The sequence below is a fragment of the Aptenodytes patagonicus genome, chromosome 4, assembly GCF_965638725.1.
Source record: "Aptenodytes patagonicus chromosome 4, bAptPat1.pri.cur, whole genome shotgun sequence".
NCBI lineage: Eukaryota > Metazoa > Chordata > Aves > Sphenisciformes > Spheniscidae > Aptenodytes > Aptenodytes patagonicus.
Genome location: NC_134952.1, coordinates 78,709,761 through 78,735,819, shown reverse-complemented (window position 1 = coordinate 78,735,819; position 26,059 = coordinate 78,709,761). Strand labels below are relative to the sequence as shown.

The 26,059-nt window shown below is 41.2% G+C and overlaps 1 protein-coding gene across 1 annotated transcript in view; it reads left to right on the top strand.

The window, feature by feature from the left end:
* The window catches only part of AFG2A (AAA ATPase AFG2A), a 203,061-nt gene that overhangs the window by 138,153 nt on the left and 38,849 nt on the right, over positions 1-26,059 (top strand). The window lies entirely within an intron of this gene.

Below are 26,059 nucleotides of genomic sequence, written 5' to 3'. Positions count from 1 at the left end.
CATGCTCTGATGTTAATTAGTTTGGTGGGGTGTTGGGTTTTTTTTTTTTTTTTAATCATTTAATGATTCAAGTATATAAAATAATTTTCTTTGCCTACACCAAAATATTGCAGACTGGTGAGATGCTACTTGAGGTTAGAGAGGCTATGTGAAAGCCAGGGTCTTACACAAAAAGTCAGTTGGTAACAAACAGCACAAGTATCGCTGCAAATTCTTTAGCAGCTTCAGGGTCTATAGTACCAAATGTTGATAGGAGCTGAAAAGTGCTTTCAGTAGCTCCTAGAGAACCAGAAGCCACCCAAGGCAAAAGGTTAAGAGGTGGCACAGGGTTTGTAAAGCCCTAGCAGCTAGTATCTGTGCTCGACAACTTGTTTTTATTCTGAACCTTTCCGGTATTTCTGTCTTGACTCGAATTTGCTTCCATCCTCAGAGCACCCTTCGTTTTCACCAAATTTTAGACTTTCTGTAACCTATTACAGAGTATTTGTGTTCAGTAAAATTTCCTTAAATAAGCCACTATAGGGAATGGCCTTTAAACGAAGAAGAATGATCATTCCAGAGAATTGGCTGGTAAAAACTAAAATAAAATGAGAAAAAACACCTATGAGAGCTGAATTGTATCAATTTATCTTGTGACTACACAAAACAGTATTATATTCATTGCACTTCTGGACTTTCATCACCTGTATTTTAATATGAAAAATACCAAATAATTTGCAATATTACACCTGTTTAATATCTATTGTTACATTAGCATCTTGCTACTAGTCAGATCTTTTAAATAGGGTTTGTTCTTAGTTATGCTATTTGTTATATATTATAATTCATTATCCAGAGGCTAAAATGACTTTGTAGGATAAGTGTTAAGGGATACACAAATAAGATGATAATTTTATTAGTGTAAAAGCATGTAATGCTAAATGGTTCTGTTTTTTCTTACATATTTACCTTGAGTTTGTGATGATAATGATGAGGGTAAATATAAATGTTCCAACAGTGAAGAGCAGAGAAGGATTCATCTAAGCTAATCAAACTGATTCCCTTTATAGTCTATTGCACTTTCATAGTCAATTACAGATTTAAGGGCATAAATAAATTTATTTAGGTATCTTTTTTAATGAAAAAATTAATTACACCTCGAACTCCCCTGACTATCAGTGGCGTGCAGGGTGATTAGCTTGAAGACAGGTATCTATATTTAGCCAGATGAACCCCATTTCACTGTGGTTCATTATCTGACACTTCAGATATTTATGGTCACAACACAACAGTCTGACTCATCCTCCCCTTAAATAAGAAGAAAAAAAAAATCATTGGATTATTCTAAAGAGAAGGTTTCTTTACACCCTGGTCTCACGTGCTTATGCCATTGCTTCTCTCTCAATAGAGAGACAAAGCCCCTAAATGTTTTGTAGAAAACTTTTGTCAAAGTGAGCACATTCCTGAGAAATACTTTGGGTTTAGCAAAATTATCGATTTTATTTATGAGGCAGTCTATCAAGGAAAACTGTCACCATCATTAATCAGTTTAATATTTCAAGATCTTGTGTATAGATGCTCAGTTTGGCAGGCATGATATTTTGCCTGCACAGGGAGATTATGATTTTTGAGTGTTCCCCTTCATAAAGTCTTCAAAAGCTTTTGCCTGTGTAACACTGTTATGAGAGACTAGAAGAGAAGTGCCTTAAGTATAGCTAATTATTTACTTACCTCATCAAAGGTAAGCAATACTTTTCCTTGGGGTATGTGACTCACTATACTTATCTGTATCTGCTACCTTTTCCTCTGCTTACTATAACCTTTTAAATATTTTAAGTAGAGATAGTGGAATGTGAACACGCTTCCGGAGCTATCAGCTGGAATGTCAGTGTGCTGGAAAAATAAATAAAATAAACCTTAAAATAAGCTCAGCACCCCGAAAACACTTTGGACTTAAACTGTCAAGAGACTTACATGTAGTTTGTGGCAGTGCGCGGAAGTGGGTATCTACCCGTGATAGCGTTAACGTGCATAAACTGTGGTTATAATCTATATAAGCTATGGCATCTTAAGACCCAATGGCATCTCTGGAGGCTGCGTTTTTTATGAGTGGCTGGTAATAGAGAAGGTACATATTGGGGAATGATGTGTTCGTCTTTGCACTCTCTCGACTTCTGACTACTGTTGAGGCAGCAAGTGTTTGCCTGGCAGCGGGGCTGCAAAGAAGTGGGGCAAGGCTCTTGGGAATGACCTACACCAGGTGCTTTGGTTCAATGAACACATATCTTGCCAATTTGCCTGCCATCTTCTACTCAAAGGGATATTTACTATTATTTTTTTATTTATTTAAAATATCTCATTTATATTAATTTCAAACAGATTAAAGACAGAATTGGATGGATTTAAAGATATTAATGTAAATGTGGGATCAGCAATGGGGTTCATACAGACATTGCCCATTCTCTTCACACCATCTGTTAACTCATGTGAAGGTAACACCTGTTAACCATCCCATGTGACAATTTAATGAAGTCTATGGAGTCTCTTTCAATCAGCAAATTCTGAAAATACTGTGTCTTTACTGACGAGGTGGGATGACACAAGCATGCCTCCTGCCTTAGTGAAGGTGAAGTCCTAGATGCTTTTTAGAATTATTATAGGTGATCTAGATAGTGCTGTCTATATTTAAAGTGGTCCAACTCTTTGTCAAATGGTTCAGTTGTAGGAATCTTTATATGTTATGATTCTTTGACCATTGAAACCATTGCCCCCTTCAAGCTTTCTTCATGTCAGCAAAAACACCACTTTTATGTTTCTCAGGACAAAACTAACAGGGGAATGATCTCTTCCCCCAGTTGTTGGTTTTGCCCATACTGATATTGTTGTTTGGGTTGGGTTTTTTTTACTGTGGTGTGGTTGAGGAGCTCTGTCACCCCTTGTACGCTAGAGGAGAGACTTCAAACTTTTGTTATGTGTGTACCTTTTGTTATCTTTGTGAAAGATCTGTCCACATTTGGGTAGATCTTGCTTCTAGTAAACCTTGATTTCTGCATGGACGCCAGACGCTTGATGGAGTTTGGCAGCTAAATGAAACAGTTGTCATTGGGTGTGATCTATTCTGGCATTGCTGATATTTGGGTTTTCTCACCCATATAGCTCAGAGGACTGAAAGTTGAGAGTGGGGCACCCAGAAGCGTAGAAGAAGAGTGCAGAGCAATGGCATCCACGTAGCTGGGTGTCAAGTGGCTAAACAAATTGGAGAGAACTGATGTAGAAGTCGATACTGGTAAAATCAAGCAGATGGATCTTGTAACTGGTACATTAACTGTCACATAGAATCTAGATTTCTCTGCATGCTTATGAAATCAAAACAGAGTTGTGAAATGCAAAGGCACAATATATTCTTCATTTTCCTCTGGTGAGTGGCTCTCCTAATAGAGTGCTACTGCTTTATTAGCTCCAGTGGTAGATGTCTGTACTGATATTTCACATAAAAATCTGTATTATTCCACACGGTGGAGGGGTTTTCTACTGTTTCCTTTTCTAAAAACGCATATGAGAAAAATTCCCATAAATGTCATACTGTTTTCCCCCAAACAACGTTCATAATAGGAACATTTTTCCTTTCTCGTAAGTATAAAGCAAGTTGGGTAATTCTGGAAAATGTTGACCTAGTTCTTTCATGTACAAAAAAATCCCAAAAAAAGCACAGAAATGAACAATACAGTTAATTCCATATGGATCTCCTTTTGCATTTTTATTTATAAAATAGCATTATGGGCAATAGTAAATAGACTTTTAATGTTCTAGGGATTTAGCCTCAGGTATTTGGCTAGCTTCCCAAGTCCTGCTTCTAATGTTGTGTCAAACTATACAAGGATAACCCGTCATTGTATGTTATGTGTAGATGATAGTAAGGACTTCAGGGTAACATGTTTAGACAGTAGGGAAGGTTGGGCATATTCCCTGGAGGAGTTCTAGTATGCGCTTATCAGAGGAATTTAAAGAATAGGCATTGTTACACTGTTCATCTTTCAGATTAATTTTCATTTATGGTTATATAGATCAGGTCTTATGTACCAAACTGCTGTGCTTTCTTTTATGAACTTCTGTGCTAAGAGATAAACTGTGTTAATGTGGAATAACTTGAAACAATTTTTTCATCCAGTAAAATATTAGCAAATAGTTTCCATGCCCAAAAAATTATCAATAAAATTGTCTGACCTTCACTAGCCTGGGTAGAAAAAGCTAGAATTTTTAACCATTCCTATTTCTAGAAAGTCGTCAGCTTAACTTTGTGTTAATAGTTCCCTTTAACATGGAAAGGACCTGATGCAGTTTCTTTATCTCACCTAAAGCTGTCCAAGCATAGTCAAGATATCCGGAGCTGTCTGACTGAAGAAAAACAGATTTCATTTTCCTCTTATGTCAGATAACTTTTTGAAGATGTTCCTGTGGTAAAAAAGGAAGATCAGTTTTTGTATGAATAATCAACATTTCTGATTGGTTTCTTTTAACAGAAATGAGGGGTTTTTTACTAACCAGTTGGGTTTTTTTACATGAGAGACCTAGTTCACTGGAAGAAGTACTTTGGCTTGAAAATGCTGTTACTGTGTTTGCTAGGTACTGGAGCTCAGGTGCTTCACCCCTCTGCTCTTGGTCAGTGCTGGGTGTCCCCAGAGCCTACACTCAGGGATGGCGCAGCAGGGACAGCCACGTGCATCCCAAGGGACATAGTGCAGCCAGGACGCTTGCAGAACATGTTTCCACCAAAGGTTATGGTATCCAAGCAGAAACTCCAAGGCGGCACCATATAACCATTTCTGAATCTTTTACTTGCTTTTCTGACCCAAAAGTTCTTAGCCTAAAGTCTTCCCCAGAAAATGAAGGGATGCAAAAGTCCGGGCAGCTCTAGCTGATGGTGTTTGTTTCCATTCACTGTCAAACTGCAGTGCAAATTGTGGCAGAACCTTTCAAGAACCGCTCGTGTGCGTGAATCCTATTGACATCTTTGGCTCTTTTGACATATCTTTATGGAAAATATTCTCTCTTTACTTTCTTCTTTTTAGCTTTTTCTGTTCTCTTCTTGGTCTTCTGTTTTTCCCACTTTTCTCTTGTTCCCTCCTCCATGGTCTGGCTCCAACTCCAGGTGGTTTTCTGCTGTGGTGGAAACAGTTAGTGCTGGTTTACATTTTAGCTGCAATTCCTCAGTAAGGAAGCTCTTTAACCTGGGCTTTAATTCCCTGGGGCAGAATAGAGCCGTCTGTAATCCTTGTGTGTTGATCACAGTGAGTTAGAGATAATTTCCGAATTCTGGAATTCCTTGCTGGCCAAAAGGACTCAATGACGGGATAATGAGTAAGATTCAACCACCCAAGTTTTAGGATTTTGAGGTTATATAAAATTGCTGATTCATATAATGGAAAAGCCACTGGCCACTGTTTAATCTGGGACTAGCGCTGCTGCTGTAAATATTAGCAAAGTGCCAGAAGACGACAGTGGAGCTACACTGGTTTACAACAGAAGGCTGGGGCTCTTATGTCTTAGTGAGTGTAACTGCACATAGTTACAGAGATTGTCTCTTCAGTAGACTCATCAGTGAAGAATTTGGGAAGATAATGGAAGGGTACTGTGAATAATAATCCAAAACAAGGTCTGAAAAAAAAAAAAATCTCAATAGTTCATAGAACTGAGCAGTCAGCGCTCCACTTGAGCTTGATGCATACAAACATGGTATCGCACACGTGAGTAATATATAAGCTATGTGTATTATTAAATCTCATATTGAAATGATGGCTGCTGTAGAAGAGGTTTTTGTCTTCAAAAAAACATGTGCATGATCCAGTTTCCTACTGGAAGAGTGAAAATCATAGAGATTAACAGCTACTTTTCTACTTTATACATTTATAAAAGTTGCCTAAGTGATACTCTCCCATCAGTTATAAATGGTGTTTGAATAGCTTTTTTCTGAATTAATTCTCAGATTTTTAGAGTGTACTGTTAAATCAAACCATCGTTTGGAGAGATTTTTAAAAAGTGGAGTGGGTATTTTAAGAGTGTTAGAAAACAGGATTTGGAAATCTGGTCAGGTCTTCAATTCCATGGTTTTCTCTAAATATTTTACAGCTGTTTGTAGCCTCTTGTAACTGATTTTCATTAGTTTTATTGCTTCAGTCCATTCCTGCCAAGTTTGATGTAGACTCCGGCATACGCGGGGTGGATTTGGTGCAGGCAGCGAGTCTGTGCGAGAGCCGTGTCAGTCCAGTTCCTGCCTACAGTTCCTAATGGGACCGCTCATTAAACTCTCCTAGGAGCACTGCGGAATAAACTGCATCTACGTTACCTTTCAAATAATACATTGTAATTAATGTGAAATGACTCACAGAGAATAATTTTCTTTGATAATCATACCATTATTTAACAATAATTCCTGTGGGTTTACTTTTAAGTAACTTCATGTGAGGACTGTATGTGCCCACAGGTACTGTTTAAAAGCTAGTTGGGTAATTAAACATTTTGCTGTAATTGTTACCTCTTACAGCTGCTTCACTGAAATTCACAGGAATGAAAACCTGAAGAAAAAACAGCAGGAAATATGTAATTGGGAAAAAAAAAAAAATCTTTTGGGATATTCCAATGGTCTGTCTTAATTTAAAAGAAAATACAAATAGAAAGTTAAAGAAATTGCTTCTGATATAACTTGCAATGTGTTGAGTTTCATTTCAGCAATATGAATAGTAACATCAGCTGTATTATGATAATTTAGCATCCATTTAGTACATAGCAGTTAATAGAAATTTAAAAGACTTTTTATTTTATTCCAGGTTTATGAAGTCATAATTCCAAAACAAGTGAGAAATAGTCCTTCATTTTGATAAATTCAGTAGTTTTGTGGCGATTACTGTAAAGATGGTGGAAAAATTGTCTCTTACTGTTTTACTTTGAGTAAGGTAGAAAATGGATTATTTAGGGCATTTATAGTCTGAGTTCAAGAAAGAAAGGTGAACAATTGAGACAAGGACCAGTCTCTTCAAAGATTTCCATAGACAGAGATGGGTCAAACATGGTCTTTTGTCAAATTAAGTATTTTCATTTTGAATTCACTGGCAAAATCTGTTTTTTCTGGCTGTAAGTTATCTACTTCCAATATGTATTTTACCTGAAACTGGCCCTATCTTTGTGAAGGAAATGTCAGATGTGATAACTGAAACCTCAACTAAACAAATAATTGGAAAAGCTTTTGGGACTCTGCCACTAGCCATTCTATTCCTGTGCTCAACGAATGCTTTAAAGTCCCACTTCCATGCTTGATTTAAAAGGACACACAAGGGCATAGCTGCAATTAAGAGTACCCCTCCAGTCCCTGTGCCTAGCCCCCCTCCATCTCCTTTGTTAAAAATATCTCTGATCCAATGTAGACGTGGGCAGACAACATGCAGTGAGTTAAATGTCCCGTTCCACAGGTGGGCTCTGACCGGGCTGTGCATCGTGCAAAGGTGGCGTGTGCCTAGGTACAGCCACGAAAGCCTGCTTGAGCGCAGGGCAGGGTCGGAGCCCTACATCATCTGATGACTGAACTGGCCGCTGAAGTAAGAGGCCGTCTTATTAATATTACCTACGCCGAAGGAGCAAAATCGCTTTTGGGGGAGTTCTGTAATACCTTCCTGTGGTGCAGAGTATCATAATTATTTTACTACCCTTCCCATTGCTTGGAATTTATTGTTAGGAAATAAAATTAAAAGGCCCAAGTGGCTGCATCACATTTGGAGTGTGATGCCTCTTACTGCTTTCCCAGGTGTAGGCTTTTGTATTAGATCACCCAGAGGCTTGGGAGGGATGTATGTAGCCTTTACCTTTTCTCTCCTCCAGTCACTTTTCTGTCACGTTGGCACAGGCAGGGAAGGCAGGGAAGGCAGGGACGCGGCTTGTTTCCGTTCAGCCTGGCTGAGCAGGTTTATGGATACAGAACTGAGAAGAGCTCCTCTTGGGCAGGAGGAGGGAAATGGATGCTTCATGATGAAATCCGAGCAATTTATAAACTGGTGTTTGAGCTCCCTGATCTTCTGCAGAGAAATCTTTTCTTCTCTTTGGTTAACATGATTTGCAGGCGGAGGACCAGGACCAGGATTGCTCACCCAGCAAAGCCCTGCAATTATACACAGCTGTAGCCAAGCAGGCTTTTGTCCGTCTTAGGACTGCATTGATGTAGGGATAAAATACGAAGTACTGTGCCACAAGAGCAGGCTCTGCATTGTGTGCAGGGACTTTGAGGATTTTTCTGGAAGCATTTCCTATGTGCAGAGTGGGATAAAAAAGCAGTGTTAACTCCGAGATACATTTCCACCTCCCACCCCCCTTGCCCCCCGCCCCCTGAAGTTTTTGTCTGTGGATGTTTGTGCTCTCAGAGGGGCCGAAGGCTGTCATGTTGGCTAATAAATCTTCCAGGAATTCTGAAACCCTGTGAGTTATGAAACACTCATGTTGGTCTATACGCAGGTGTACCAGAAATGAGTATAAAGTCTGCAAAGATTTTGAGTACTGCTGTTGCTGGAGACTGTTCATGCTGCTGAGGGAGTTTTCCAGTGCGGACCCAACACCCATCTGTGCAGATTATTGTGGTGTGGCATTTTTTTGATTCGCTTACTTTTGAATGCTGGCGGTTTTGTAGTTATGGTTTAAGAACGGAAGGTTTCTGAGTTTTGAAACTGTGTTCTCTGTTATACAAATATTGTTTTTAAAACATCAGCCTTCAAAAAAGAGATGCTAAGCCAAGTGTGTTTGCAAAGGGAGATTTGAATCATGCGTCAACAACTGAATTTTAACTTACCTTGAGCAGGTGAGAAGTCATAGTTGCATCAAAATCTGACAGTCATAATCCCCAACTCTGTCCAGGGAACAATTTATTTCAGCTTACATTTTAATTATTCTTCATTCTTCTGTTTAAAAAAATGGGTTTTGATTCATTGTCAGCACCCTTTATGACAGAAATTACAGCACCAAGAAATCTCTTTAGTGATTCCTGTTGAAAAGCAAAGTGTTTCCTGTTTTCTGCATTGAAAAAATGGTAGAAGTGCAGATAACGATTAAAAGAGTAACTGCTGGGAAATGTCATCGTGTGCTGTGCATATATATATAGGAACCTTCTCTCCAGAAATAATCTTAGTATGTTGTTTAGTTGTAAAGTTTCAAGAAGCGGAGCTTCTGCTATTCAGTGTAGAAAGGTGCTCCATACCCAAGTATGTTTTTGCTGCCTGGAAGTCTATGGTAAAATGGTGTCATAACTAGCCCAAGTTCCAGCAGTGCCAGGCTTTTGAAAATTTGGAAGGAAGGTCCAGTCATTTGAAAAAGAAGACAAAGAAAAGAAACCCTTTCCTTCATTTGAGTCAAATATCTTACGAATAGATTTCAGCAGTTGCATGTTAGCCCAATCCATCTTCACATATCAAGAGTAGGGAGGCCTCTGTCGTGGTTTGACCCCAGCCAGCAACTCAGCCCCACACAGCCGCTCGCTCACTCCCCTCTGGTGGGGTGGGGGAGAGAATCAGAAGAGTAAAAGTGGGAAAACTTGTGGGTTGAGATAAAGACAGTTTAATAGGTAAAGCAAAAGCCACATGTGCAAGCAAAGCAAAACAAGGAATTCATTCCCTCCTTCCCATCAGCAGGCAGGAATTCAGCCATCCCCAGGAAAGCAGGGCTCCATCACGTGGAACGGTGACTTGGGAAGACAAACGCCATCACTCCAAATGTCCCCCCCTTCCTCCTTCTTCCCCCAGCTTTATATGCTGAGTATGATGCCATATGGTGTGGGATATCCCTGTGGTCAGCTGGGGTCAGCTGTCCCGGCTGTGTCCCCTCCCAGCTTCTTGTGCCCCCCCAGCCTGCTCGCTGGTGGGGTGGGGTGAGGAGCAGAAAAGGCCTTGACTCTGTGTCAGCACTGCTCAGCAGTAACGAAAACTTCCCTGTGTTATCAACACTGTTTCCAGCACCAATCCAAAACATAGCCCTGTACTACTGTCTATGAAGACAATTAACTCTATCCCAGCCAAAATCAGCACAGTTAGTCAGACAAAAAAAACCCAGTTTAACCCTAACTGTCTTCTGTGGAATCACTTTGATAGGTAACCTCGGGTTCAACACACCCTCCCATCCCATGGGCCTCAATCATGCATTGCTCATGTAAGTATTAGGGTATTGCCCAAAGGTTCCCAATCAGAAAGAGGCCCTTGCGGGACTCTATCCCAGCCAAAACCAGTACAGCCTCCCAGAATGGTATTTCACTATCTTTCAGTTGTGACCCTGTTTTTCTCTGGGAATCCCACTTCTGTCAGACTCACAATTTCAGGTATCATGACCGTGGCCTTAGGTTTTGGAAACACTGATAAAGTTTCTTTTTCTCCGAACATCCTTCTTCCTTTCTTTGGGTCCCCATCCCCACGTGTCCTCAGGATGCTAAATGTTTTGTGCGTGCCCTGACTGCAGTACACTAGGGCCCTGTCCCCATTAGATGGAGTTCCTCATGGGTGAGTGGCATCTTGTGAGTACACTGTGGTCTCTGTTAGAAACTAAACTTAGACCAACGTGCTTCACTCCTCATGGTAACTGGTGGGTGAGAAATTCAAAATGGGGTCACTTAGGTAAGTGATAGCAGCCAAGAAAGGACTTTCATCTTCTGTTTAGGTCCACTGTTTTCCCTTTAAGTCCATGGAAGGAACTTGTTTTGAGAGTGCATTCGCTTTAGTGTGGTGTTTACCCAGAGTACCTTCACACAGGCTGAGCCGGTGACGGTGACAGTTCTTCACTGGGATTTGGTATGTGCTAGATCTGGGTTTTGGGGATATGTGCAAGCCTTCAGGGAACACCAAGGCAGTTCTCCCAGCTTCTGTGACTATTTTGATTCTGGTGCTCGTCATGAGAGGAGCTGAATTTCCTGGCATAGACTTCCCATAGACTAATTTCTGTATGCATATGCTATTGGTACCGAAAGATTATATCTTTGCATCCCCAGAAAGAATCTGAAACTCAGATTTTTCCATCAAGAGCAGCTTGAGTAAAATGAAATTCTCTGTTTGATCCTGCATATTCTGGCCTTCAGCCAAAGCATGGCTTTATGGATTCAGAAACTTGAAGAATGAATATGAGTATAATTTTGAAAGCTAAAGAATATGTGGGAGGAAATTTCAGTAGTTCTGAAGCTCTTGGTGTTAGAAATGGAGCTACTAACGTGAAATAGGATTTTTTTTTTCTTAGGTTCTTTTGATAAATCCTAACCCTAGAGCTCAAGAGTTGTCCGTGTTCAAAGGGCAACCATTCGTATTTTCTCTTCGTTAGAGGACAGCTTTGAGTACTGATGTCCCTGTGAAGTAAGTTAGAATAATCTAAATTTAAAATGTCTTGATACAGTTCTTGCAATTTACAAATGCTTTGGGAAATCCAGCTCAATAGATAATAGAGATAGGTGTCTCCTTACAAGCCACATTGCCCTTGAGCAACATCAAGCTCTGGGCACATTATTCCTAAACTGTGCTATTGTCTGTCTTAAATGATATGTTGTATGCCTACATGACACCTTGAGAGTATTACTACAGAAAGACAGATGGAGTAATCAAATGGTTATGTTAAATTGACTACAGTTCAAATCTATTTCTAAACAGTGATTAGAGCCCAAGATAAATCTAATAGTTCAAAGTTACTCCCAAGCAAGTCACTTAATAAGCTTTCAGGATCAAACGCTGCTAAATTCTGGGAAGACCTTAGCTATGAACACTGTTTCCTGTTTCCAATTTCCAAATGAACAATAACTCACCAGTGAAGTTTGGTAGGAAGAACGCAATGCTTCTTTTAAATGATGGTGCGATCAAGTATTTTTTCTGCTTGGCTAATATGTTACAGTTCCCCTGAAGAGTGGGATTCTGTGACACTGGCAACAGGATGGGACTGAAATGGCTTCTCACTATATTAGCTGAGAAAATGTACAGCTCGGGTATGGCAATAACTTAAGTATATATGTTTTGAAATTACTGAAGTTTTCCAAAATTTGCATTCCATAAGCAGAGTAGGCTTGTTCAGTTAGAAAGCTCACACCTATTTGGATACCCGTAAACTGAAGAAGAGTAAAACTCACACAACACTTAACAAGAAAGCCTATCTGAACAACAGATTTACCTCAGGAGCTCAACGTGGCTTGTTTTGGTCCTTTCTGCCTGACAGCTTCATAGCTGGCACAATAAATGCAGCTTTCCAGACATTGAAGTATTAATAAATCATAGTCGGTTTATATATGTAAAAGTTGTGAAAATTGTGCGAATTAACCGTTCAAACATACCCTTCCAGGGGGAAAAAAACAATTTCTATAAATTATACCTCGAGTAAATGCGGTATAAAAAGAGATATATTGATGACCTTATCAAAGAAGCATAAATAAGTGTTAAAAAGGTGATAGGATAACATTTTACCAGCATACGTTTATACACTTCAGGAGGCCTACTAAGGAAAAAACCAAATCTTTATAACAAAAAGGGAAGCAAATAAGCAATGGTAATACTAAACAGCTGAGCAGTGCCAAAATCTATCAATCTTAGCAAATAAATGATCTATAAGTAGATATCATCATAAAGCTCACAACATAAAGGGAAGGACTTCATACAAAAGCAAAAAACAGGGAAAGCTATAAATGAATACAGCCCCAGAAAATGAAAAAAGCCATTGGTAAAAGTAACTGATTTTTTTATGTATGGACTCAGTAAAAAAAGTGTAATTGGGGAGGAAAAAAAGGCAAAAAAAAAAAAAAGAGGAGGAGAAATTAAAGATGGCCTGAACTACTGTAGTAATTGGTGTGATGCTGTGCTTTTTTTTGTTGGTAGAAAAGTCTTCTCCGGTGCTGTTTCAGGCAGAGTAAAGGGACCAGTTGAAGTTCAGTAGAACAGAAGACCATATGTTGATCAGATTTAATACCCACCATAACTCAACAAAACCCTCATTTGAAACACCTTCCCCAATGTTTTATAACCTAGATTATACTCACAGATTTAAAGATAATATTTGACTGTGTCCATCAGGATTGAGTCTGTAACATCCTGAAATGACAGGGTATGTTAAGAGAAGTAATTGCCTCATCAAGGCTTTAGATCAAGTGCAACTTACTTGATTGAAGTACACATTGACAGGATGAATACTCCTTTATGCAGACAATGGTATCAAGTAGAGGTGCAATCTTTGAACTCTGCTATTTGGAGCCACTGTTCATTTAAGTGGGAAAGAGTGGGAGAGAAAAAGTTGACTCAGGTAGAACATGCATTATGTTACTTAAGAAAAACCACAGCTCGGTTGTTTTCCAGGTAACCTAGATCCAACAGACCAACAGACACTCATGCACAAAAGAAAGAAAAGAAAAAAAAAGAAAAAAAAAAAGAAGGTAAGTTAAAAAACAAGAGACATAATGAGAACCACAGTAATTTTTTACTCCAGTAATGTGATACAAAAACAAGCTATACGCAAAACAGACGTCTTCACATTGCATGGCAGTAAGATGTGAACAAACAGGATGTCCAGAAAGAAATAGTGTAATACATCAGTGAGACAGCAGCTGCATTTACCAGCATAAAGAAGATTGAGGTGTTGATAATCCACAATTTAAAACCGATCTATGAATCTTCCACTGAAGTTTTGTTTCCACCTTAACAGTTGGATGTGAAAGCTGGAAATCCACCAAAGGTACAGACAGACGTCTAAAAGCTTTTGAAAGTAAATGCCTCGGGGAAATAGTAGGTATTAAATGGAATGAATTTATAACAAATACTGAGATTCGTCAGGGAGTTGAACAAGACTTAATCTCCTAAATTATCCAGAAATGAAGATGGAAATATCTAGGATATGTGGTAAGAATGAAGCCAGATCTGATGCCAGACTGTCTGCCATGGCAGGAATGCCTTCAGGCTGACTGTAGAACATGTAAAAGAGGCTGACCAAAATAATTGCTCCATTGAAAAGTGCTTAGAGATGGAAACATTACGGGTGACTTCACAAAGTTGGGGACAGTCAAGGAGAAAGCCAGATGGGCAACTATCAGGAGAGTCTCACATATGTTTGAAGGAACTCTTGGCAGTGTAGGGAAAAAAATGTGAGTTGGGTGGCACCGAAGGTTTTCATCTAATATTTCATGTCTGTTAGGGGCTATAAACACTTGGCAGACCTGTAAAATGATTTCAGGACTTTTATCAGCACCGCTCCAGGCCTAATGACTAGAAAGTACATATTTTAATCCCAGAGTCCAAGCTGTATCTGTCACTTGGAACTGGCAGCTGCAGTAAGCACTGTAATTTATGTAAACTCAGCACCACCCACAAGTTTCTAAGATCAACACACAAAGTGGTTTCTGCTGGTATGAAGGAGAAAACCACCAGGTTGTCTTCCTGCATCCGGGTGGAGGAAGTCAGCGATTGTCTGCTTGCAATAATAAGAGAAGGCATGTCTGCCGGGGCCTTTTCTTCAAGCAGAGTATCTTGGCTTCTGACCCAGCCAGTGCACCACTGTTCTTAATTAGGCTGTGTCTTGACTATATTAATATCCTGGCATGTAGCTATCTGGGATTTTATAGTCAAGCATGCAGTTCTTTGGTATTACCTGCCCTTTCTCAATCTCTGGAACCGTGTCACCTGCGCTGTTACGCTGGTGGCATCCTCAGTGACCACGTCTGGCTGTTCCCAAAAAGTCTTCTTCCCTGATGCGCTCATCTGGCCCCAGAAGGGCTCCTTAGCTGCGTGGCCATTTTTAAAGACTCAAGTTGCGTGTCTGCTGCTAGATGTCCTGCATCAAGCGGTGCTTCGCTGCGCGCGAACCGCTTTGCAGATGCTGGTTAGAGGCTTCTTTCCTACTGTGTATACTTATCTGTTTCTTTTTTTTTCTCCTCAACTTATAACTAAAAAATTGATTAAGAGTGCATTTTTTGAAAGGGGGAGAGGGCTTCATTGGTGTTCAGACATCTGGACTGCTGGGTAATGAGGTTAAAAGCCTGTAGTGTGTCTTCTGGTTGTTCCTATATCAAAAGCATGGTTGGGATTCGGTGGCCTGAACAGAGGCACCCTGTGCTATTTGTTCTGTTCAGCAGGCTGCTGCCTGGACATCAGCTATCCCCTTGGCGGGGAGAAAGCCTCATTGGTAATAACCTGCCAGCCTCAGGGAGATATCTAAGATACCTTAGCTGGTCTCAAACGGTATTGGCAACTGGGTTGTATCTGTTAGTTACAAAGTGGCAGGAGAGCTGTACCTCCCAAAGAGAGGGATTTAAACCAGGATTTGTTGATTTCACTCCCTGTCTTTTTTGAATATAAGCCTCAAGACAGATTTTAAAAAGGCGAGATCACCTTGGTTTCCGATTTCAAGTACAAATGAGTGATATTTCTTATATCGTGACTTTATTCTCTCTACGCGTTGAATGATTTTTCATTTAGCTTACAGTTATTGTGACCAGTATCTACTTCATTGCTTCAAATGGTCTTCCAGAGCCATGGTAGTAAAATAAGATCTTTCAAATAATGAAAACCAGAAACTGTTTTTTTCCTGCTGCAGTGCTGGCTGTAACGACGGAAAGTCATTGATTTCCTTTTGAAACCGTTTCTGAATTGTTTCATTGATGTTGCCTACTTCTCTGCCCATCTCTTCTTTCTTTAGAAGCAGCTTGTTTCACATACCTGTTTTGTTCTATGAACATTTCTTTTACACTGTTTATCTGTAGTTTGTTAGACAGGTCTGTAAAGTTTGGTCACGAGCCAGGTAAAGTCATCAAGATTTTTGTAGTAGGGTAGTCACTGAAGTAACCAGGTGTAAGCAATATAGAAACTGATATGGCAAAAGGTTATATAAAATGGATCATGCAGCTTTACAAATACATCTTCTTGTGTGCAGTGCATTTTTACTGCTGTTTGTCACACACTGAAGTATTCAGTCTCGAGAAGTGTTTAGAGCATGTCCTATTAATGAATCCTGTGAAAACAGAACATAGGAGATGAAAAGCTGTTACAAGGCAGGTCCCGATGGAGCTGACCTGCTATGGATTTTTGTCATTTGAGGCTAAGTTGCCTCTCTGAAAAGAATCTTATCCCATGCTGGTAATTTAATCACTCAGAGCAATGGTAATATAAAGGCATAGCTTATGTATGGAAAATATTGTATTATGTGGTAGATCATTGTTACAGTGTTCGAAAGCTTCTGAGGAGAATTGTAATATTTTGGCAGGAGTTCAAAATTCTCTTTCCTACAAGGAACAGGTTTGGTGGTTTTTTTTTCTCTAACATGTCATTTTGAGGTTACATGGTAACATCTGTCAGAGCTATGCTAACCTCTGTCATCCAGCTGTTATAATTGTGGTATTTTCCTTCCTTTTCCTTCTCTTTCCTCTCCTTTCTGCTTTCCCTTTCTCCTCCCTCAGAAACAAAACAAAACAAAACAAAAAACAACAAAACCCACCTCCTTTTATACTGAAACTTCAGGTGGAATGAAGTGGTTATAAAAGCATCTGTCAACACAGGAATAGTTTGCCAAGCCAAGTATTTGGGTTGGAAGTCATGCCTTCCCAACTGCTTGAAAACAGGAAGTATCTCTGTTAAGTGATGGATAGCTCTACTTTGCTGAGAGGAAGAAAAGGCTTTTCTTTTCTTTTTTTTTCTTTTCTTTTTTTTTTTTTTTGCCTCTGGGCTAATAAATGAGTTCTGCAGTAGTTCCATGTATGTAAAGAAAGACTCCTGTAGAAATGTGTATATTGGTGCACACATCTCTGTGTGTGTGTGTGTGTGTGTATGAATATACAAACTAAAAAAAAAAAAAAAAAAACAAACCCAAAACCAACAATCCACTTTGTACATGATCGGTCCCTGTCAGAAGCCAGCCCAGGCACATCTTATCCCAGTGATTCCTGTAAAGCTCTCAAAATCTGTCAGAAACAGCCTGCAGGACTGCAACGGCTCCTGGGTGATTAATTGCCAAAAGAGTCTGGTTCCAGGTTCCATTACATGTAATTGTTATCTTTTCTAAAGGGGTTCTTTTATTAAACCCCCACCCCAAAAAAAGGAGGGAAAAGAAAAAAAGAACTGACATTCCTGAGGTTTTGCACCTTTTAGACAGGAGCACGGAGGACTCTCTTATGTAAACATACACCAAAGAGGGTGTGTTACATTGTTTATTAGCTGATGATAGATTTTTTTTTTTCCTTCAGTTAATTTTAACTTTACTAAAAATCATTTTATTAGAGATGGGGGAGGAGGAGCTGCATAGCATTTAGAGGAGAAGAGGGGGAGTTCCAGTGCCTTCTCCACATCAAAACCTCTCTGTGAGACCCAACAAGTGGCAAAGGAGTAGATCACTCCTGCTCCTTACTAAAATTGCAGGAAAACAGCCAAAAATTGGGACATCCTCTGTCCACACACCACTGTGGTAAGACTGCTCAGATTGGACATGGGGAGAGAACAAGATCTTGTGTCTGAAATCCCCCTTGCAAAGGAAGCCAGCGCCGCAGCCCTGAGCCGAGACTCTGCCGCTCAGCATGGGTGCAAGGAGGGAACGGCGCAGCTGCAGCCTGAACGAGCAGAGCAAGAAAGGTCGGGCGCTGTTTTTTACAGAGGTTGTGGCTTGAAAACCCGTGTTTGAGTGTCCTGAAAGTACGGGCAGATTGTGGAGAATCTGCTAAATTGCTTCAGTTTTTTCTGAGACCATATTCACAAAGCAGAGGGGAGGAGAGCCCGATTCCCTGTTGGTGCCTCCATGTCTTTGAATACACGTAAGAGGCTTGATTTGGAGCTGAATTTCTGTGGTGCCAAACCGGAGTATCTGGAATCGTATCAGTAGGGTTGCTTGGATTAGCACTGCTTTTACTGCATTGAAAATGTGCTGTGTTACTGACAGGTTTAGACTTTTATAGATGGAGGCCTGGGCAAAGCTTGGCTCCCAATGAGCACTGTAGTAATTTGTGCCAACTGGCCAATTTAACTGTTTGAAATATCAAGAAAAAAAAGCATGGAGATATTGGTTCTGCAGCTGCAGAGTATCTGCCTGCAGATGTTTCTGCCAAGAGAAGTGATTGAAACTCGGTTTCTTGAGATATTTTAATCCTATCTGAACAAAACCACATAAAAACGTGCTCTGGTATTGTCTGCATGGGCCAAGGAGCACATTGTTCCTCACAGTTGTGTTTACACGGTCTCATTGCTGCAATGAAACAAGTCTCCTCAAGTCTTCTTTCTCCACGATTCCCCTTGAATTAGCTATATTAATCAAACTCTGTCAGTGGCAGCACTGTGATGTACAGCGGTTGGGACACTGATGTTACTCTGATTAAAAAGATGAGAATATTTTGGTGCGTCCAGCTTTGTGCAGGTTTGGAAATGCAAGCCTGGCTTTTTGCAGAGTTCTCCTTTGCATCCACAAGCAGTTTCTTTAGATGGTGGAGAGGCGGTAACCCTACCACCCATCCCTCTTCCCTGCTGCCCCTTCTCCACGCGTGACCACGGCTGCTGTCTGGTGCAGGAGTGCAGCCCGTGGTGCGGGAGGGACCATGGAAGGTCAGCTTAGGAGGAGGCAGGAGGGCACAGCAGCCTCTTCCCTGAGCTGTATAGGCAAGATAAGGCAGCTAAATAATCGCTGGCGCTACACACTTAGTGCCATATCCCCAAAGGCAGAGGCACAGCTACCTCCAGCCCAGAGCAGCCTGAAACCCCATGGTTTGGCAGCGAGGCGAGGGCTGTGGTGCAGATGCCAGACTGCAGGCAGCGCCGCTGGGTGCTGGGGCATATAAGCTGGCCATGGGGCGGGCACTGCGTGGTGGTAGCATGGTGGTGGTGGTGAGGGAGTCAGCCCACAGTGGGACTTCATCCATGCCTGACAGCAGACGTCAGGGAAAGAAAATAAAATCAAAAGCAGCTCTGAATGCTTTGGCCGTGTGGAGGCTCGATATGCTTTCACATGAACTCTGGAAATTTTTGCTTTCTTGATGCACTTTTAGTGCTGCCTATTTATAACTTAGTTATTTAGGTAATGCTCATTATCTGTTTAAAATCACCACTGTTAGTGGAAATGACTGATTTGCTGTGAAACATGCAAAAGCAGGGTATGTCATTCAAGCAAGTGACACCAATGGTTTCTATTGATTCAAAGCAGTTCTTTCCCCAGGTTTCATTTTGTAAGGAAAGATTAATTTGTTGTTTTTCTGCGTACTGGAACTATAGGGTAAACTGTGTTTTGCTGTAATAACTAAGAGACTGATCTGTAGTGATAGCTGAAGGTGTTAGTTCCTGTTGGTAGCCAGCAAAGAGAGCAATTCCGGAAGATACATTGAATTACATGGAAAAGTTTCCCTCTGTTGATGAGATGAACTGGAAATGGGTAAAAATCAGTGGTTGAAGGAAAAGGATTAACTAACGGTAGTAGACCTGGAGGATAAGCAAAGTGAGTTGATGAATCCTACGCAAGCAGGGGCATTTGACTGCTTAGCAGTGAAGGACAGATTGCATTCTTATTTTTCAGATGGTTAACTCCGTATCGCTTCATCTTGGTTTGGACTCAGATGATATAAACTGTTTCCCTGTTCAAGCTGGTTTACTGTTTGTCGGCGTATCAAACCACGTGTTTGTTCTCTGACTTTAATTAGTACTTCTGGTTAATGCCTGAGTAAAATGTTCCCGCTGTGCTCACTGCCACTTGATAGTGCGCATTCTTCCTGAACACCTGCTGTCAAACCTATCATGTCTTTTCTTGTCAACTTGCACAATGCTCCAGGTCTTGAGCAAGACTGACATGACGGAGAGTTGTACAGCTTGATTTTTAGAAATCTATGTGGAAGGTGAAGTCTTTGCCTAGGGACTGCTAATAGGAGACTCTAACATTTTGTAGGAGCTAGTTTCCAATAATATCTAATAAAATTCTGTTTGCAAATGCAGTTTTTGAAGTAGTGGATATACTGTAGGTTACAGAAGCAAACTGCTCCACCCTGAGAGGAGTCGTAGATGTTGTGTAACGACAACACAGAATAATCTGCACAAATCTTGGGAGAAGTACAAGGGTGGTGACCAGCAAACAAGTCATCAAAGAGGGGAACTGGTTAGAGGTGTTGGCATGTGCTGATGGTGGTGACAGACGTTGGCACAGAAGGAAGAAGGTGGGGAGCAGGAAGAGTGTGGGGAAAGGGGCTCTTGGCAAGAAAAAAAGCAGTATTGCTTGGCTCAGGAGCCTGTAATTACAAGACTCCAGCCTTGTGACACAGCAAATAACCGTGTCACCTGAAACAGAGGAATTCGAGGTTGCCTCCTGAAGCAGCTCATGCCAGATGGAGGGGGAATAAAAACCTCGTGGAACAATAAAATTTAGCTCTCTACTGGACTGTGGTTTTTAAGGCCTTAATAGTGATACTCTAATGTGTCTTTTCCCCTCAGCACCTTCTAATTTTGGTAATTGCCTCATGGTTGCAAAAGCCTTCAGTAGCCTGTCTAGCAAACAGGACGGATGAGCTTCCCGTACTTGAAACTTTCAAAGATCCTAAAACGCCAAGCGCTTCCTGGTCTGTTGCGTTGGGAGCACGACCTGCTCTGGCACAGCGTGAGAACGAAAATACCAGGCACCGAGGTGAGCCTCGAAAGCGTAGGAGAAGCACCTTTATGGGAGCTGACTTCACTCCTGCAAGAGAGAAATGTAATGGCACGAGAAGGCCCTTTCATCGTTGTTAACAAATTCACTTCCTCAGCCTATCTTTTACCTTAATATTTTCCACGCTTGCAACACATCTGTCCTGACATGTGGGCAAAAACACTGAAAGGATCTCACAAACGGTTATTGCTTGCACAGACTACAGGAAGAGTATGACTGACTTTAAAATGCTTTACATATGTTCAAATACTGTAATGATGAAAGTAAAAAAATTTGCATTACCAAATTCGATTACAAGATATAGAGTACCTCTCATATTCGGGAGTCCGTGTAAGTAGGGACCACAACTAGGGTTCATAAATAGCAATTGTTAACTTAAGCTGGAAGGATTTAGTTACAAAGGAAACAGATTGTTCTGTTATTTCCAGTCCTCTCATTTTCATCTGTGGTCTAATCCCAATGGACTCCAAAGGCAGGATTAAACTTTTAGTTGCATTTTTTAGGTTCTGCATTAAAATAAATGTATTTACTTGAAAGGAAATGTCTTGAATTTAGTATAAAAATCTGTTCCTACTTGTGGAGATTGATTGCAGCAGGGAACATGCAGTAACATTGATTCTCCAGATGAACTTTGTTACCTGCTGAACCTACTTGCTCTCTCTTACACACCTCAATATGCCGTTTACTCTGCAGCTTATGTTTTGCTATGCAAGTTACGTTTTGCTAATGAAAATGTTGTCCAAGTTTGCCACATTTCTGGAATTATATTTTTTCTAACGTCAGGTTACCCTCTTGCACTGTTTATGTATGACATTTTGTTATAAGTTCTGATTAAGAATGATTTTGATGAGTTAGGCATGGCTGTAGAAGTATGTCAGTAGGAAAGCCATTTTTTCTACCCCACAGAAAGCTCATCAGCTGTGTATGCTTCTGTCAGTGTTATAATTCTGCATTGTTTGACAATGTGATTCTTGAAATGGCCAAGCATCCTTTGAAAAAGCTAACTAAAGATGGATGCTTTAAAAAAAAAAAAAAAAAACAAAAAAGGAAAGGAGGAGGAGGAAAATTAGCAAAGCCCTAAGGTTAATTCTAGTCCATTCTTTAGAGGAACCGCAAATATTTTCCTGGCTTTACGTATTTAAGTTTTCTTTCCTGGAATAATTATCTTCATAATTGCGCACAAAATACACATTTTTGCACCAGCTATCTTTTCCAATGATATATTTTGAAGTAATACTCTATTTTAATTACCAAAGAATTTAAGCATTTCATTTTGAAAGGGGAGCAGTTTCTTCTTAATGAAAATGTGTTTTTGCTATTGATGATACCATGTATCACATGACGATTATCCCACTTCCCTAGTGCTCCCCTGAAGAATATTGTATCTGTGTACCAGTAGTAACCTTTCAATGTATGTGCACTTAGACCCCTTTTGTAACTGTTGTGGTAACAACAAAAAATTACATAAACTTGCAAAAGAATTGCTTAATGGTATGAAGTATTCTGGTTTCTACCAAAACCCCAATTACTTAATTTTGTGCCCTTCCTGGCCTACATAAATTATGCAACCCTCACATCTCAACATCAGTGAATTATGTAGCTCTGCGCACACATCAATTAATTTTGGCCCCATCAACTTCCCACCTTCTGTGTGCTCCTAGCCTCAAATCAGTTTTGCATCTCCCAGCCGCGAGCAGTTAATTTTGTACTCCCGGCAGCTCATATCTGCCTGAACCTGCAGCCCCGCTTCAACTCTTCACCCTCCCCCACCTGCTTCTCCTCCTGCACAGCCAAGCCACCGCCTTCTCTTGCCGAATTCCTCCTCCTCCAGCTCGGCAGTGAGGATCAATCCCAGGCGGCTTCACCTCCCGCTTCGCCAACGGGTCAGCACTGGATCCCAATGCACCCCGCGGGCAGCGGGGCTGGTCCGGAGGTGACCTGGGTGTCCTTAGTGCTCTCCTCACGATTTTCAAAGTGCAAGTTGCAAGACTGAAGCTCCATCTTCTGGAATGGCCTGTGAAAGTCATGGCGCGCTTGGAGCAATGACCTCCAAAACCCTTCCCATGGGGAAGCCTGCATCATGCAACACCCCACTGAGAAGAGAAATAGCTCCTAGGTCTGTAAGAAAAGCGGCGTGGAGGAAAAAGGTGGTGCCAGCATCCATCAGCACTGCTGCCTGCAGCAGAAGTAAGCATGACCTGGGCCTTGTTGTTAAAGCTGCCACCGCTGCTGCAGGTGTCCACATCAAATGCCACAGTTGAGCTTCTCTAAGCAACCCAGAAAGAGCTCATTTTCCTCCAGAGGAAACTTCAGTGTGCAAAAACATCAAGAGGGATATCTTGTTCCCTTATTGCTGGCCTCTACGTGCAGCTCAGTTCTGAGTCCTGAATTATTTTGGCCAAAAAGGAAAAGTATCTCCATGAGAAGTATGCAGAGAACAAAAGCCTGAGAGGGCAATGTGATGTCCTGCAAATGAGAACGGTCTTGACTTGCCGTCGCTCTCCGATTGCTTTCAGACCAGCGAGCAGCAGAGCAGCTCTGCAGCCCGCCTACAGCCTCTCATCAGAGATTTGCCCTCCAGTAACGTAGGATGGGTCAAGGCAGGTCCCTTCCTCACTCTCTCCCTCCGCTTTTAGTTCCTCAGGAGCGTAGAGGAGACGGGGCCGGTGGCTTGCCAAAGGGACAAGGGTGGTGACAGCAGAGCGAGGAGCAGTTGGGCTGTGCCCAGGGTCACCACATTTCCCATGTGGCTGGACTGTGGGGAGGGCTGGCTCTCAGTTCAATCTGCTTTTCTCTCCAGGGGCTGGAGGGAATTTGACTCTTCTCTCGAGTGAGGTTACAGAATATTTTCTCTCCTCTCCTTTTTGTCTATGTCTATTTAAGCAGCAAGCGCTGCAGAGACTGACTTGTGCTTTTTTTGTACAGGTCCCAGCACATCTGGCCGTCTTGGATAAGGTCCCTAGGCCTGATTGTAGCAAAAAGTAATGATAGCGTGTTTAAAACTTGGGCCTCCAACTATGACTATATATAAAACGCAAAGCATTTGGGACAAACTGGAGGAAATACAAGTTTTAGTAACTGAGCAAAAAAAATATATTCACTCTTTTACATCTGCAGTTGTGCTTTGCAAGCGTGGGTGCTCCATCGTGTTAGAAGACTATCTCAGAACTGAAAACCGATGCAACGCAGGGGAGCACTTGCTCCCAGCTGATTGGCATCAAGCATTTTTCCTGTCCCATTTGCACACAGCCATCGTCATTCATCAGTGTGAAGCTAAGCTGGTTCTAGAAAATGTTCTAATTATCTAGGCATCCTGATTAAACCTGCCTTGATTTAAGAGGCACACCACCGTACTCATATGAACATTTCTTGTTTCTTCTAAATAATAGAATTAGCTATGGGCATTTCCTTAAGAGCATGCAGAAAGCAATTGCAGTATAATTCCTCTCCCTCCAAGCCTAGTCTTGAAACATGCAAATTTCTCTTTCAAGTGTGTTGGCAAAAAATGGCAATATCCTGATACACACATGATTTAGACACTGAATTACACACTGGTTGAGTTATCATCAGTGGGTTGAGTTCTTTGGTGAGTATGTCAAGAGTGCTGTGGAAAGTAGCAGAGTCTGCTGAGGAAATATCAGTGGGCGGTTTGCTTGTCGCTCTCTTTCGTAGGGATCCGGCATTGGCCGCTGCCAGGGACACAGTACCGGGCTGGATACGGACCTTTAGTCTTCCCAGTACAGCCTTCCTTACGTAGCTCAATGCAACACACCGCAGTGCCGTGCACTTTTGGCTGAGCGTTTTCATGTTCTGTTTTAAAAATAACAAGACATCTCTTAACGTTCAGGATACATTTTTCCACTCTGAAGCACCACAGCAGTCTTTTTAAAGAAACTCTAGGAAGGGTGTTAACTTGATCAATGCTGTGCAGGAAGGAAAGCTCTTTCCTACTATTTTTTCAGCATGACTTTCACTGACATGATCAGGCTGGGAAAAGACTTATTGGCTGACAGCCCAGGACAGCCATGCAATATCTCTAGTCATCTGGAACTCAAACTACTCTGCCCAAGGGAGAACCATAACATAAAAACAATTTAGGTTACATGCTGAATCTTATAAACATTGTTCAGTTTTTAAAAAATAGTTTAAATACTATTTATGTGCATTCGCTATGCACAGGTTTGGTTTTTTTTTTTCCAAATGTCAAGTAAGAAAGGCTGGGAGGGTTTTTACTTTTTTACTGTAGACGGTTTTCAAAGATCTTGGAGACTTTTAGAAATAATAGGGAAATGAGCTTCCTCTCTTCTTATAAATTTAAGAGCTTGGCTTCTCCTATGTATCAGATATAATTGTTTTATATATAGATAATGTTTACTTTTTGACCTGTCCAGAAAGCACAGAGTCACAGAAACGCTGGCTGGAGGGGGCTTCCAGAGGCCCTGTGGTCCCCCTCCCGCACAACGCAGGACTGTCGCGAGTACCAGACCCGGGGGGGGGGGGGGGGGGGGGGGCTTGGCTTTGTCTGGCCGAGCCACAAAATGCCCAAGGACAGAGTTTCCGCAGCCTCCCTGATGACCTGCCCCGAGGCTGTGCTTCTCTTCTAGAGAATTTTTCCTCCCGTCCAGTCTGAACCCTCCATGCTGCCCTTTGTGGCCGTTGTCCCCTCTTACATTGTCTGTCACTGCTACCCAGAGTTTCCTCTGTCACCCTCCCACCTCCCAGTGTATATATAATCTGAGTAACCCTGGGAAACCAAAGTGCAAGGGCCAATATATGTGTATGAAACTGCAAAGTTGGGGCCTTAGCTTGTAACTGTATTCGTCTGTTGAATTTTCAATTGTCTTGTGGCACAAGAGAAGGAAAAACCAGGGGGTTTCCAACAGTTCAAAGCTGATGCTAAAATGTATTAACTATAGTGCGTGTGCAAGTCTTTTTTTTCTCTCCCTTTTTGAAGCTGAGCATCACTGGCCTCTGTCTATTGTTACCTTATTTTGCATAAAAAACTGTCAGAGTGATCTGCTCTTCTGTAAGCATGTGCAGCTCTAATAATTTGGGACAAAGCAACATGAATCCAGAATGTAAGCGTCATTTCAAAAATCTTTTTTTCTCCACTTGTTGTCTTGATTGAAGATCTGAACTTGGGATGTGTCTATTGCCACCTGTCCTTCTGCCAAGTCCTAACATTCCAGCACACCTTGCAACAAGCCTAAAATTATTATTTTAGGAAAATGACTCTGGTTCCTTTATGATTCCTTTTTTCCATAAACAGGTATTTCTCAAGCTGAGTAGCCTTACTGTCTTTCCAGTGACTGATCCATTCTAACATAGGAGAATAACCCCTCTTGCATATAGCTTGATTGTTCTTGATTGCAGCTTCTTGCTTTTGCTGAAATTGTTGGTTATTTGGTGGCGTTGTTGTTTTTAATTGAGTTGTGGTTTTTACTTTCTTGATGTG